Source organism: Macadamia integrifolia, unplaced genomic scaffold (assembly GCF_013358625.1).
Source record: "Macadamia integrifolia cultivar HAES 741 unplaced genomic scaffold, SCU_Mint_v3 scaffold1095, whole genome shotgun sequence".
In the NCBI taxonomy this organism is placed as follows: Eukaryota; Viridiplantae; Streptophyta; class Magnoliopsida; order Proteales; family Proteaceae; genus Macadamia; species Macadamia integrifolia.
In genome coordinates, this window is record NW_024868085.1 from 30,497 (window position 1) to 40,987 (window position 10,491).

At 39.8% G+C, this 10,491-nt stretch overlaps 1 non-coding gene across 1 annotated transcript; it reads left to right on the forward strand.

Annotated features, from left to right (window-relative positions):
• Positions 1-9,260: 9,260 nt before the first annotated feature.
• Positions 9,261-9,333, forward strand: TRNAR-ACG. The gene has a single exon. It is a non-coding gene; the product is annotated as a tRNA-Arg (tRNA).
• Positions 9,334-10,491: the final 1,158 nt, after the last annotated feature.

Consider the following 10,491-nt stretch of genomic DNA (forward strand, 5'->3'; position numbering starts at 1 on the left):
TAGTTTCCTCAGGTCTTTTGGATAATTCGGCATTTTGCAGGACTTTAACAGAAATCAGTTCGGATCGCGTATACCAAATCATTCATATTTCATTTCTAAGGAGGAAGGACACTTTTTATCTAAAACCCACTTAAGAGAGCATTTCTTTATGACTAGAATATATCATAGGAAAATTCCTTTTCAATACCGCAAATAAATTCTACAGATCAGCTTGTGGCGTTCCTAGCGTTCTCCATCTATTTTCTACATGATGCGAGTATGCAGTGGATGCAATAGGACCGATAAGGCTTTCTTGATAGGATCTATATATGCTAGGTATGTGATCCTTTTGATATACCCGTAGGTACGAGATCAAGGGGGTGACTTCTTTGCCCATTACTCGTGACTACACACGAGGTTAAGCAACTGCCATGGGGTGGTGGAATTGTGAGTGATTGTGTGCAAAAGTGTAATGCGGGAATATCATCATCCAATCTTAGAATGTCATAAAGTGCATGGACCTCCCCAAGGGTCCTAGAATAATTATGAACATCCTTGCCATTTAACAATACCTCACACCCTTGTACAGGAAGCGACCACCATTTGCTCTCAAAGTACTCTCCATAGCATGCACTGACCTCCCCAAGTGTGCGGGCATGACAGGGAGTCCCTCGCCAAATGATTTCATTTCAAGCACGATGCATGATGCTGTTAGCGAGTACAAATACAAACATGGGGTTAGCCAAATATGTTTTCAAACAGATGTGGTGGAAAATGTTCTTGCAGTTAATGGTAGCATCTAGTGTCGGAAGCTTGACATTTATCCCCATTGGAGTCACCACTGTGAGGGTAGCGACTGGAAATGGGCTATCGCTTTCCTGTCCTTCGTGGGGAGGGAAAAGGACTTGTGTCGATTCCATCCTCTCTCCTCTCTTTCTCTTTCATGAGGGAGGGGTATGTCATGTGTGCCAAGGGTTTGATGATGGTCCAATACGGGGATCGAGATCATATAAAAGGGTTTGGAGTTGCCACCTAGGATTATGGGCCTAGGACTTGGGGGTGGGCCTAATTCCTAAGAAAAGAGCTCGAAAGTTGGTCTAGTCTAGAGTTTTAGTGTAAATGTTAGGTTACAGAGTTGGGAAGGTGTTAGGCACCCAATCTGCCCAATTTAACTGATCTTCCTACTAGATGCTTAAGAACTAACATTTTTCACAATTGTTCCTATTCCACATCCATAGCTAAGTTATCACACATATATACATTGAATGAATTTAAACAATTATGTACACTAAAATAAGGTCTACGTTGTGCTAATTCTGTTGAGAAATTATACCCGAGCTTGACCAGTGTTTTGGGTCAAGAGGGGTGGAACCCCTGGTTGATGCTAGTACCAAATTTCTTATGGATTCTCCTAGCTCAGGGGAAGATGGTTTTGACCTCCAACTTTCTTTCTCAAGAAATGCTGACTATGATAATATTCGGACAAAGTTCCAGCTAGGAATGGTTACATTCGATTTTGAATTCAGACAGAGCTTCGGCTAGTAAAGGTTATTTTCGGGCTTAAGGTGAGGTGGTATTTGGACAGAGCTTCTGCTAGGGATGGGCTACTTCTTGATTTTGGCTGAGGTGGCACTCGGACAGAGCTTCCGTAGGGGATAGGCTATGGGAGGGCTAGGCTGGGGTGGCACTCAGACAGAGCTTTCGCTGGGGATAGGTTATGGGAGGGCTAGGAGAAACCTTTTCTTAAAAATCTCACTCAAAGAAAGCAAAGCATTGAAGAGTCCCGAAGGCCCAAAGAACACTTTAGGTCTTATGGAAATCTCTCTGAAGATTTTCATAAAACCTTAGATGGGGAGGGGAGGAGAGAGGGCAGAGCTTCTCTACTATGGGTTGCACACTAAGAGACTTGGGTTGTTCTCCTTCAAATCCAAAGGGAGTGGGAGTATTTATAGAATTTTTGGACTAATAGGGAGGAAAGAGAAGATTTCTCAACCAATGGTAGTAAAAAGTAATTTTTCTAAACCAATGGGGTGAAAGTAAGAACTTTTGGACCAATGGGGTGGGGGTAATTTTCTATAGCCAATGGGGTGAAAGGTAAATTTTTTGGACCAATCATGGGAAAAGATTCTTTTTTGCACCAATAGGATGCTACAGTGTAGGGTATGCTAGCAGGGTAGTGTTGGGTACACAGGCTGGCCTACAAGGGTGTGGGCAAGGTTGCAGGGGGTGTGGGCATGGTTTCAAGGGGTGCGAGCATGTTTGGGTACATAGGCTGGCCTGCAGGGGTGTAGGCAAGGTTACAGGGGGTGTGGGCATGGTTTCCAGGGGTGCGAGCATGGTTGCAAGGGGTGCAGGTAGTGGCTGTAGGAGGTGCCAACAATGGTTGTGGGGAGTGCGAGCATGGTTGCAAGGGGCATAGGTAGTGGTTGTAGGGGCGCAGGCAATGGCTACAGGGGGTGCAAGCATAGTTCCAAGGGGCGCAGGCAGTGGCTACAAGAGCTGTGCCCGCTGGTTGGCTGGCCAGCGCGTGTAGCATGCAGGGCTGGTGTGAGCGACATTCATGTAGAAAAATGTAATTTTTCAGGGAAGGTTGCGGGAGATCCGACGGTCCAATTTTGACGCACCTTATATCGTCGGAACCGTATTTTTGAGTACTATCCATCTGCACGATCATTATGATCGGATTCCTTCATATATAAAAAAGTTAAAGTTGGACCCTCTTTTCTCCCGCGTGGGGTTTTTAGGAATTTTGGGTGAGTATCGAATGCTCCTGGGAATAGTTACATCAGTCAGTTATCATCTCTGTTGATCAAAAGCGAAAGGTCGTGTCCAAGATCCGTAAGTCATCATAGCCGGGGGAGTGTGACAAAATTGGGAGTCTACACATATGCAGGAACATAAATGAAACAAGATATATAAAGTAATGCTTACAACCCTGCTCTATCTCAGTTCTTGGTATTGGAAGAAGCTCTCGAAATTGGCAGATGAGTTTTACTAGAGATGCCTTGGCAATGGGGTGGATATCTTGCTTCTTATTTCTTTCCTTGCTTCTCTATTCTCTTTCTCTCTCCTCTTCTTTCTTCCTTCTGCACTTTTGAAAGCTCTCAAATATACTAAACAATAGCAAGTTCCAATTCACACATGCTCAATATTATAAGTGCTTGAGGTAGAATAGAGTAAGAAAGCTTCAATAGGTTAATGGCTCTTTTTACCTTTCCTTTCCTTTCTTCTCCTACCTTACTTCTTGTCTTTACATTAATGGTTTACCACTAACTTACAACAACAAGCTCCAACCTCTTTTTTTTGCTAAAGATCAGTAAAGAATATCATTAATAATCAAAGAATGGAGATACAATAGAAACAAAAACCATTGAACTAAAAATCCACCTTCGGCATGGACATTAGTAGATTTTTAGCCCAATCACAATGTCTAAATAAACAGAAATCTGAATTTTCTCTGAAAATCCCAGCTACAACCTCCATTAATGGAATTTTTAAAACTCACTTGAAACAATAAGGCTCATTGGGTGCACATAAAACAAGAGCGAAGCTTTTCCAATATTCTCTTTCTCTCCTTTCATTCTTCACTATAGAAAAAACTCCATGAGGTCTATCATTGACAAAGAAGGGGATATAGAGGATGATGTTGCCCATAGGATTAAAGTGGGGTGGATAAAGTGGCGAGGTGCGGCTGGAGTGCTATATGACAAAAGAATACCTATTAAACTTGAGGAAAAATTTTACAGGACAATAATACGACCAGCTATGACGTATGGAGCGGAATGTTGGGCAGTCAAGAAGAGTACTTTGAATAAACTAAGTGTAGTGGAGATGAGAATGTTGAGAGGCCTGTGCGGCAAGACCAGGAGAGATAGGGTAAGGAATGAACATATTAGAAATGATTTAGGAGTTGCACCAATCCAAGACAAACTCCGTGAGAGCCGATTAAGGTGGTATGGCCATGTCCAATGAAGACCTATAGAGGCCCTAGTAAGGAAGAGTGACTAGATTCACTTGGAGGGAGCTAGAAAAGGTAGGGGCAAGCCTAAGATGACTATTAACGTAGTAGTCCGAAAAGATATGCAAAGCATAGGGCTCAACCCTAGTATGACTTCGGATAGAGTTGCGTGGAGGACAAGGACCTATGTTGCTGACCCCCTATAGGAGATGTTTCCATGATGTGCCTTTCTATGCTGCCATACATTCTTCTATTATCCCCATGTTTATTCTTTTTAACCTATCCCTTATACATCTTTACTTTCTATTTCCTATATTGGATCAATGTAGCCGACCCCATTCAATTGGGATAAGGTTATGATTATTGTTGTTGTTGTAGAAAAAACTCTATGAGATTGATGTTAAGAACACAACTACCACTCAAGCTTCCATTAGTGAAGATTTATAACCTCCTTTGAAGTAGATTTGTATGTTCAATGCATCAAAAGTTAAAAAATGGATTTTCCTCTATTAATTTTTGTGTATTTCTTTCACGTAACCTCTCTATTTTTCTATTCTAGGAAGATAGCCAACGAGCTCCTGAGAATTCTGCAATTTGAACAAATGAGGGAGATATTGCAAGTTGAATTACGGTCAATCGAAGGGCCGAATATAGAATATTTTGAGGCTTAATAATGTATCCCTGCGGAAGATTGAAATTAGGGGTGTCAACTCCAAGCCGCACCGGTAGGCCCGACGAAGCCAGACACATTTATGACCCAACATGGACCAGCTCGATTAATAAACGTGTCGGGCCTAAGCTTGGCCTGTTTATAAATAGGTAGTACACGGTGCAATAGGTAAGCCTGATGGGCCTTCCCACCAGCCTGACCTGTTTATAATCCCAACTCGAACCGACACGTTTAGCCCAACCATTTATATAGGTATTTTGATTTTTTTGGGATAGAATAGGGTATATATTGATATTTTTATCAATTATTGACTGCAATTAAGTATAATATCTTTTCAAAATTGTTGATGATTTGACAAAATAAATTAAAGTATCTTAAATCTAAGAAAAATAAATACCATTTAAGGCTCGTTTAAGGCTTTATTGATACATTACCCTGATTATAGCTTAGCCCGATTAAGAGAAGCTCGATTAAAACCCAGAACCCAACCGAGCCCCACACGACACTGACTAAGATCGACTCATTCCTTAAATAGATAGGTCATGGTTCGAGGACATAGGCCCAACTAAGCCCAACCGAGATTGGCCCGGCCTAGCCAATTGACACCCCTAATTGAAACCCAAAACAATCCTAAGCCCATGGATCGAGATATGATAAAGTAGAGCTTAAATCAAAGCCATTAAATTTGGGAAAAATTATATATACCACCCTTTAAAAAAAACCATATGTCATATGTTTTTTGAAAATTCTTGAAAATCCAATATCATGAACACACCTCATGCACAAGCCATGGTTGTGCTATTGGCCGCAGTTGTGACCACCACGTGCATGCCCCCATAATGTAAAGAGCTGTTGGCCTTGGCTCTCACCATGACCGAACCTGCTGCACTTCATGACCTATGTGGCCTTTTGCTGTGGCCTTGTGTTGTACACTCCACGTGGGCCTTAAGCCCTTGCTTGCTGCCCATATTTACTGCCATTTAGCCATTCCACATAGGTTGCCACCTCATCATTATCATGATGTACTATGAATTTCACATTGCTATCATACATACACATCTATACACTTTATCATGCTAGCATCATATACCACATCATGCATCAACACCATCACCATCATACCATGCCATGATCATGCATTATACCCATGGGCCATGACATGTCATAAAAAATGTTCAGCTACTGCCACCTCACCATCAAGGAACCCTTATGACCAAAAAATCCTCACCATCAAGGAGCCCTTATGACCTCGAAACACAAGTGACACACCACTTGGGCATTTTATTGAACAACTTTGGCATACAAGAGTTAGATTAAGGCAAATAAAGGTGGATTGGAAAGAATACAACATATTCTATAATTTTCTTGAAGAATCTGACAAGCAGAAAATTATTTTTCAATAACCAAATTGTCCCTAAACATGAATCAACTAAAAAGACCATAACTTGATTGGAAATTCATAACAACCATCAATGCCACATCCATTGCACTCATGCAATCTCTGATATGCCTCTAATCATTTCCATGTCATCAGAGTGATCATACACAACCACATCATCACATCTGACTACCTCACCATTGACACATGGTCAAGGTTGCCAACAAGGACAATCTATATGCAGCAATAAGTGAATTCCTTCATTACCTAGAAAGCTTATTTTCAGTATTTGTTCTCACTCATCTATAAGTAACGTTTCTAATCTTATTATTTCTTTCCCAAAATAGTGGAATGTTCCTTTATTCGATCTTTTTTTTTTTCTGAGGCTGTGGCCATTGCCCTAACCTAAATTCCTCTTTCAATCACTGATAAAGAGCGCATTTGGTATTGGACCTTTACTAATTCTGGTGTGTTTACAGTTAGATCCGCTTATTACTGTTCTTTATCTCCAAAGTAGAGCCTTCTACTTCTATTCCAGATCCTTTTTGGTGTTTTTTATGGAAGCTACCTCTAATATTTGGAGATGTGTGAATTCAATAGCTGTTGGACAAAAAATGTTTAATCAAAATTTAATTTCTCATGCTCTTTGTTCTATTTGTGCAAATGATGAGGAATCTATTATCCATGCCTTATTTCAATGTCCATTTTCTTCTACTGTTTGGCTTGCCCTCTTTTGCATTTTAATACTGCTGATTTTAATGGCAGGGATATTAAGGATTGGCTCAACTACCTTGTTTGACGGATTTCTACATTACATGGTCTTCTACAATTTGGCAGATTTGGACGACAAGAATTGATGTGGTTTATCCCAATCTTTATAGTACAAGCATGCATTGGTGCTTCTATCATTGAGGAGAATATTTGTTTGGCTTCTCAGAGTTCAAATGTTTTGATTCTTACTATTAATAAACTACATCTTCGAGCTCCTGAGATCCATTTTGTGATAGCTACGGATGGTGCCTGGCTATCTGCTCTAGTAGTTCTAATTGATTGTCATCAGGTGTTTGACTTGTAATATCTCCTTTGATTGGGCAGCGAGAGTAATTATCAAGGATGCTTTTTCTTTTTTTTTTTTTTTTTTTTTTTTTTTTTCTTTTTTTTATTCCCATTCAAATAATTGGGAAGCTCAAGTTTTGGCCTAGGATGCATCTCAGTTGGGAATCTCCCGGGTCTGGTGGCTTAATCCGCCTACTTGTCTTATAAATCCCTTGTACTTATGTGTTGCTGCCGAAATTTCGTATGAGCTGATCCTGCACAAGCACAGACGGCAGAGGCCCGGAGCTTTGTCCGGGGTTAGTCCTCCGACGCTCAAGTTAGGGATCGGCCGCACAGTTTTCGTTATAGGAGTAATGGTGTGGGTAGTAATGCTTACCCTTTTTCCTTCTTCTCGGGCCCTCTTATATAGCTTTTAGGGTTTAGGGTTTCCCTTTTCCTTGGAGGAGTCCTCATCGGGTCCACCTCCTTTCTTTATAGAGTTCTACTTAGATACGTCCTATCCCCTTCGTGGGGATATTCTCTTCACGCGGTTAACGTGGTAGAGTCCTTGCAGCCTCTGTCAGGTGGGTGACACGTGTCCAGGTGCGCGATGCGTGTCCTTACCCTACTGGGCAGTCAATTTGGCCGTATCATCATGGAAGGACCTTCTCCTCTCTTCATTTTCTTTAATAATAGTTTTCTTTTGTCTTGTTAAAAAAAAAAATTGAAATAAATAAATCATCCCTTTAAAGGGGCAGTATAAAATGGATTATGACATTTTTGTAACCTAAGCGAGTTAGAATTAGACAAACCCTATATACATTTTATGGATTGTAGCCTTTGGTGTCAACAACACATACTCCTTGCTAGGGTTCTAAGAATTGGTATCAGATCAAGGGCAAAATAAAAAATAAAAAAAATAAAAACTTTTTTTTTCTTCTAAAAAATAAGGGAAAAATCGTCCTTGGTATCGATCTCTACCAATATCAATCTAATTAACATGATTTAAATCCCTGATCCCCACGGATCAACAAACCAATCAAGAGGTAGTTCATGATTAGACCACAAACAACTAGTCTCTAGAAGGGTTGGAAGAATGTGAAGAATTTTCTGAACCCTAATCACCTAGAGGGGAAGAGAACTTATCAAACATACAACCATTGATTCTTAAAATATAAATTGCCCATGTTGTTTGTGGGCCTAATCCCAACAATTTAAGAGATTCCTTGTTAGTGGTGAATTTCGGATTTCTTAGATGATTTCTTACCAGACATATCTACTTGGAGTTCTTATCAAGAGGAAAGTAGATATGACGTGTTGGAGGTTTGTTGTAAGGCTAATTGGTATTTGAAATTGAAGGTTTATTCATAATAATAAAAAAAGAAAAAATTATCTCTCTTGTGGACATATATTTTAAGTAGGATTCTTATTTTAAAAACTCTAGTTGTAAGACTTATCACTTAATGAGTTTCTCAACTAATAAAACTCTTAGTTGTAATTCCCAGAATTTTATCTCAATGCAAGGGTTATCATTCTTTCGGATTCAACTTCTTTTGTTTACCCTTGAATTAGGCTTTCTTAATCTTTGGATCTCCATTGGCTTCCAAATTTTAGGATCTCAAGTCCCTGGAGCAATCAGAGCATGACTCAATTCGTTTTGATCCAAGTCAGATTTATATTGAAGCCATAAAAAAGGATTATGACACATTGGACAAGAAAGAATATGATCAGCTTATCATTGAAGGTTGAAGGGAAATTGGTGCCAACACTCCCACAATCACTTTCCTTTTCCATTACTTAATTACATCATCATCTACACCTTCCAACCTTCCCCCATAGTTAGCTAGTACTAACCCCTGCTCCATTATTGTTTCTCTCTGTTCTCACACCCCAATGCCACAAGCGCAAGAGAAGTTTTAGAGAGAGAGAGAGAGAGAGAGAGAGGTAATCTGGATTCTGGAGTGTTAATGAACCCATATGAGCCGGAACCCGATACCTAACCCAAGTACCCATCACCCTGTTAGTAGTACTCCTTGGTCTACGCCGGAATTGTGGAAAACGCCTTTCCTTCTGGACAATACAGTTAAGACCCAAAGGGTGCTGCTCTACGTGGGATGCCCTTTCTTCGCTCCCATTCCCATTCCTCTTTATTCCTGCAAGCTATTAATGAAGTTGTGAACAATCAAATTGAGAAAAAAGACAGAATAATATTAAATAAAAATGATTTTATTCACAACAGGGACTCCATGGCCCAATGGATAAGGCGCTGGTCTACGGAACCAGAGATTCTGGGTTCGATCCCCAGTGGAGTCGTGTTTGAATATAGAGTAAAATTTTATTTTTAATCAACATTAATTAAATAAATAACAAATGTACAAATATAATTTGCTGAAAATTAAATAAGTTTTATCTAACACATCATTAGTGTAAACTCATCAAAGCTAATCACACCATCTTCAGACTTTTGGGTGTAATTTACCCACTCCCTTCCATCTCATACATCCCAAACGCCTCCCTTAAATCATTCATCTTAGCTTCTTCTTAAATCCTCCAAATCCAGTAACCCATCTCCATCTGAATCTAGTGACTCGAATGCCGCCGCTTTGGCATCTTCGAGCCATGATTCACGGCCTATTTTCATTATGCATTGCAGGAGCTCGGCCGGCGAGATCTTGCCATCTCCATCCTTGTCAAAGTAGTGGAAGACACTTTCAAATCCCTTGCAGTTCTACATTCTAATTCTAGCTATCACCCTTGCAATGGTAATTAGAACACAAAAGATGATTAAATTAATTAATCTCTCTTTTGAGTTTCTATGCCGATCTGAATCAATTAATTAGATTGCAAATATGTATATAAATAGTTGTGAGGGGCCGCGTTTTTATGGAGTTGGGTGGGCGGAATGAAAATATGAGATCATGAAATGGCCAACAATTTGGGATGGAGGAAGCTGCTGGGTAGTGTTGGGGAATTTATAAAGAAGATGTCGACTCAAGACTCATGACTCATGACTCGGTTGGAAGGATTTTCTTGATTTTCTAGACAACTTGCAACGCGTGTATTAAAGATTACATGTTGGATTAATAAATAGTCAAAACACTCAAAACTACTGCAAAGCTGTGGGACTCGCGCACGCCACAGATGGGGTTTTCCATTTTTCAGTATCGGATCAGGTCCTGATATGAGAACTTGGTTTTGAGTTCTTGCACGATTTTCTTTTGTCTGACATATATAATCCACTAAAAATTAATATGGGAATTACCTACAATGCTCAAAAACTCTCTCTCTCTCTCTCTCTCTCTCTCTCTCTCTCTCTTTCTTTTCTGAGTTAAATGTCTCTTATCTCTTTTATCGACTTAAATGTCATACATTATTTCTATTTATATATAAAAAATTATTATTTCTTATTTTAATTAATTGACTCCATCAATATTTATACAAAACACTCTCTATCTTCTGATGTCGATTCGA